Genomic DNA, 6,132 nt, shown 5'->3' on the forward strand with positions numbered 1-6,132 from the left:
CGGATAGTACTAGGTAGTATATAGGAGACACCATTCTCGTTTATTAAAACAGTGTGCTCAACTTAAATAAGAATCTAGTATTCTTTATAACTTGATCTAATCTTACTACGTGATATTAATCCTTACCTTATTAACTATATCTTAGCACTATTCCCTATCTCCTTAATTAGGACCCTAACTATCACAGTAACCTTTATTATCTCGTAATAGCACCTTATTACAGACTAAATAGAAGACTAGGGTTATAATAGATATCCGCGGCCTTAATAAGGTATCTATAAAGAATTTATATTCCCTCCTCCTATAGGCCGACCTTATTTAGTTCTTATAAGAATCCCGCTATATTATAATAGTAGATTATATAATATAGTTCTACTAGTAGCTTATTATAGAGGTAGATTAATATAAGTTTACTATTAATAGCTACTATAGCTAAGAATACTTTAAGGTTATGTTAATAGGATACTATAATTCCGTGTAGTATATCTAATAGTAGCTAGATTAAATCCTTAAAGATCTCTTATTTATAAAAGTATATATAAATAATATCTACATCTACTCCGCTACGCTTAAAGAATATATTAAGCACCTCTATATAGTCTTCTAGCGATTTAATAAGCTAGGTATTAGTCTTACTCCTAATAAGTTATTTATTAGTTACCTAATAACTACTCTACTTAGGTAAAAAGTTAATAGCCTTAGTCTTAAGACTAATAAGAAGAAGGTAGAAGTAATTTACACCTTATAATTCCCATCTATACTTAGAGCGCTAAAGAACTACTTTAAGCTAATAGATTAGCTACACTAATACATTCTATACTATATCTAGCTTACGCAGCCCCTATAAGAACTTAAGACTAAGCTTCTTCTTATAGTCCTAGAATTAAAAGAAGAGTAGAGGAAAATATACGCCTTCTAAACTAAGCTAGTACCTTCTAAAAGGTACCTTAAAGCCTTTAGAGCGATTTAGAACTACTTTTAGAAACCGAGCTTCTTAGTATACTAGAACCCTAAACGCTCGCTCTATATTAACTATAATATATTAAAAGAGTATAGTATTAGGGGCTTTATCTATTATATTAAAGGCGACCTAACACCTATTATAAAGGTTACTAATCTAGAAAAGCTAATTAGATTAGTACTAGATACTACTAAGTAATAGCTTACTTTAACCGCTTAATTAAGATAAGCTAAGCTATTTCCACGTAATAGTATTAAACTAATTCTCTTTCTAAGTAAAGCTTTTACTAACATCGAAAAGTAGTACTAGCCTACTAAGATAGAGATAGCCGCTCTAGTATAAGTTATTAAGAAGACCTAATATATAATTAAGACCGCACTATAGACTTATATCTTTATAGATTACTCTATAGTAACTACTATCGCGAACTAGACCTAGTTTATAATAATAATAAGTATAGATAAGCTAAATTTTAGGCTAATTCAGGCTTTACACTACCTTTTCTAGTATAAACTAGATATAAGGTACCACCTAGAGCGTACCTACCTAGTACTAGATACCTTAAGCTAGCTTATTAGAACGATAATATCTTAATCTATAGATAATAAGGGTATACTTAATATTCTAGTATACTATATTACTCTAGTCGAAATATTAAATAATTTTAAGAAGAGACTAATAAGAGGGTATAAAGATAACCTAAAGTAGATCTAAATAATCCGCCTACTCTAAGAATACTATAAATCGGATAACGATTGAGGTATAAACAATACATAGGACTTTAAAATAGACTAAGAATATTCTAAGTTTCTAACTAGATTGCGGTTCTTTAAGCGAAACAGCCTAATTTACTATTAAGAGAATAACTAGGAGAAGTAGCTATATATCCCGCTAACACTTAAGAAAGAAGTACTAGAGTTAGTATATAACCGCTATCTTTATAATAGCATCTATTATATAATCAACCGCCTTAACTCCTTAGTTTTTACCTAAAAACTTATATATAAGGTGAAGGTATATATTAAACACTACCCTAATTACTAGGTTAATTAAACTAAGCGGCACTAACTCTATAGGAAACTAAACTCGATCTAAACGCTAGCCTACCTATTCTATATAGTTACTATAGACTTTATAATGGCCCTACCTCTAACTAGAGAGAAATTTAACACCCTTCTTACTACCACCTATAAAGTAATAAAGAGAGTATTGCTTACACACCTAGTAAAGAAATATAGACGGCCTATAAATAGGCGAGTATTTAGGTAGAGAACCTTCTAAACTATTACTAAAATATACCTAAGAGTATAGTAAGCAACCGCGATCCGCAATTTTTTTTAAACTTTCAGAAAAAGGTCTTTACTAAGCTCGGTATATAGCTACTCACCTTAACTATATATTATACCTAGATGGATAAGTAGAGCGAGTGGATAAACTAAACTATAGAGATTACCCTTTAGTACTTTATTATATCTAACCTAGATTAGAAGTAGATGGACTCTATCCTCTACCTTTATATATTACTTAATAACGCCGTAAACTTGATAATAGGACTCTCCTCTAATAAGGTCTTAATAGAGTTTAAACTGAATATAGACGGCCTATAATATCTAAATAAGGTTAAGCTTAGTAATTTTAAGAAGATGTGGTAATAGTTCTATATAGAGGTAGAGGAAGCTATCATCTTTTTAAATATTTTTATAAAAAATAGATATAATAAGTATTATAAACTAATTCGCCTAAAACTAGGCTAAAAGGTCTTTCTACGCCTATACTATAGTTATAAGATCTATAGACATACTAATAGGAAGCTTAGGCACTAATAGAAGAGCCTCTTTATAATTCTTTAAAGAGTTAGTAAGCTCGCCTATAAGCTAAAGCTCCTACTGTAGATAGGCATTTACCTAGTAGTATTAATCTCCTAACTAGAGTTAGCACTAACTAATAAGGACTCTTATAGACACTAATCTAATCTAGAGCTACCTCTAGTAGTAATAGAATCGGATCCGGCTCCTCCTTATAAAGTGGAACGCCTACTCGCATACTAAATTAACTAGTATACTAGAAAGAAATAATACCTAGTAAAGTAGCTTAAATAGAGGGCTCTATATAATATATAGCGTAATAAAGAGGATCTTATAGACTATTAGAACCTGATTAATAAGCTTTATAAGTATAAAAGAGAATAAGAGACTAGTCTAGAGAAGCGCAGGCTAGCTAGATACTCTAGAAAAGCCTATAAGACTATAGAAGTAACCTTAAGCGAGATAGCCTAAACTAAGAAGTATAATAAGAACACCGCGTAGCTTTCTTAATCTAGGGGAGATAATCTAGCGAATAAGATTTATTAAAAAAAAGCCGCCTAAACTAGAGATAAGCCTAATAGATTAACCTATTTAGCTAATTAGAATAAAAGCGGCCTTATCTTAAGTAGTTATTCCGCTAAAAAAAATCCACGCCTAAGACTATTAGTTCACCTAAATTAAATATAATCCGCGTAAGATAGGAATTACTAAGGATAGTAATCCTCTAGCGCAAATAAGTCTTTTATAATTATAAGGTATTAGGGAGTTTAGTTTATTATTAATACTATAGCTTATATTCATGCGGGATATAATTTAATTAATATTATCACCTTATTAGATCTACATGTAGTAACCTTTCATCTATTCTAATTCGCGCTAATACATAACTACTATTATTAATTATAATAAATAAATAGTATAATATTGTATACATACCTATTATCTTAAAAGACCACTTATAAGCAATTAGCCTCTTCTATTATAGATAATAAGAAAATAATTAAACCCTAAGCGAACTAATAAGCTCTAAAAGCTAAAATAAGTAGCGTAACCTTTAACCCCACTAGTAAAGAGCGCCCTCTTAGCTATTAAAGCTAAGCTAGTAGTACGACTTTTCAAAAGTATACTTTAGGTATTAGACTAGAAGGCGGTTATTGACCGGACCCTTAAGGCTATTAATAGGCATTTAGTAAAAAACCCTATCTATAGTTAAGATAATATCTATTTTATAAAGTAAGAGATAGTAATTAAAGCCTGAAAGAAAGGCTAAATACTAGTAAAGATATAATAAACTTACTAACCTAAGAGTTAACCTACTATAGTAGAGCTAATAGAAGAATTAGATATTCTAGTTTAAATTCTAAGTAATAAAACTACTAAGTCCGAACTTTTAAGTATAACTAATAAAGCAAGCCTATTAGCTAGCTCTCTTCTAATAAACTAGCTTACTAATAGTACTATTCCCCTAATTAGCCCTTTCCGCTCTAGCTAATTTACTCTAGAGAGCCTACTAGAGTAGAGCGCCGCACTATCTACTTTAAGCGAGTAAAATACACTTAGATAAGTAAGTATAGTACTATATACTACACTAAGCGATAAGCCGCTATAATACTATTAATATATATTACTAATTATAACCAACCTTACTATTGCTTAGAGAGTAGTAAACTACACTAATTAGTACACCTAGAAGAATCTAGGGCGTAAATAAAGCAATATATACTTTACTAATTAAAATAGTAATATTGCAATTACCCAGAAATATAAGCTAATTATAACTTTAAGCTAGAACGAATCGAAGCTTACTATAGCTACTCTATTCTTTAGCTCTAAGAACACTACTATATTCCGACTGCGGTAAGTACTAGGCTCTAAAGCCTTAGACTTAGACTTCTAGGTGGAAGAAGTGCTAGTAGAACTAGTCTAACTATTAGTAATAGAACGCGTTTAAATCTACTATATACTAGCTCCTAAGATACTAATACTAGACCCTTTTCCACCTAAATAGCTATATATTTAAAGTGTAGTATATAAGAACTTATTAAGGCTTACTATAGACCTAAGTATCTATATAAATACAAGAAGGATTATAAGTAAATATCTTAAAAAACACCTTAAAGATAAGGGCATGATTTAATATATTAAGCACTTCCTATAAAACGTTCACGTTATTATAGACTCTAGAGTAATTGATATTATAAATAATATAGCCGAGTTAAAACTAATTGCCGAGTAGAAGATATAATAAAAGTAAAAGAATAAGAAGGAGATAGTCTTAGCTAGGAAGTATAAAGGCGATAGCGCAGCTATTATAGCTACTACTAAGAAGGTAAAGATAGGGTAAGCCGAATTAGGCCCTAAAGAACTAGAAACCTAGATAGTAGTAGGGTATTAGATCTAATTAAGATTAAAAGCTAGCGAAACTAAGCTAAACTAAGCTCTAATAACACCCACTAAGAAGGCCTTAAAGGTAAAGAAGACGACCCTAAAGGAATCTAAAAAGAATAGGTTTCTAAAGAATTTCACCCTACACCTATACTAACTAGACGAATCTAAACTAAGCATTCTATTAGCGTCTAAAAAGGGTAAGAAGCCCTCTATAATAGATTAGGCAGCTTAACCGCTCTATAACCTTAATAATATAGTTATAATCGACTATATACCTATAAAGTTTACTCTTCTTAGGTGTAGGCATATTTATTAAATTATTTAGGTGAAAAGTCTAAATAAGATCACGACTGCGTATACTGTGGAGGGGTAGAGTAACTCTCTAATCTAGAAAATCGAGATGTAACTCTATAAGCTACTTAGTATCGCGGTAAAGACCCTATACGCTAATACTAATAGGACTATCTAAGCTAGATACCTAGTATACTAGGAGAGTTACGTCTTATAGAGGGCTGAAGGGAAGTAGAGATAGATAAACTAGACTAGGTCTGTAGTAATAGAACACTACAATTAATAACTATAGCGCCTTAATAGGGGCCTATATACCCACTAGACCGCTAGTAAGCCGTATATACCTATTAAATAGAGTATCTATATAGGCTTTAAAGCTAATCTTAATAAAGATACCTAAAGAATAGGCCTTCTAGACCTCTACTAACTAAATAAAGAGATAACCGCGGCCTTTCTAAAGAAGAAGATTAAAATAGTAAAAAAGAGAGCTAGTAAGATCTAGTATATCCTAGGACTACATCCAGCTAGCGGGAACCCTAAAAAGGACCTAGTTATAGAAGATAGTAAGATTTATAATAACACCCTACTAGAAGAAGTAGTTCTCCCTAAGGGCATCACTCTATACTCTAGATTAACCTTAGAGGATGCTAAGAACCTAGGCGCGGTACTATTTAAGGTTAGAAAATA

Source organism: Coniosporium apollinis, assembly GCF_000281105.1.
Source record: "Coniosporium apollinis CBS 100218 chromosome Unknown supercont1.1, whole genome shotgun sequence".
Taxonomy (NCBI): domain Eukaryota; kingdom Fungi; phylum Ascomycota; class Dothideomycetes; genus Coniosporium; species Coniosporium apollinis.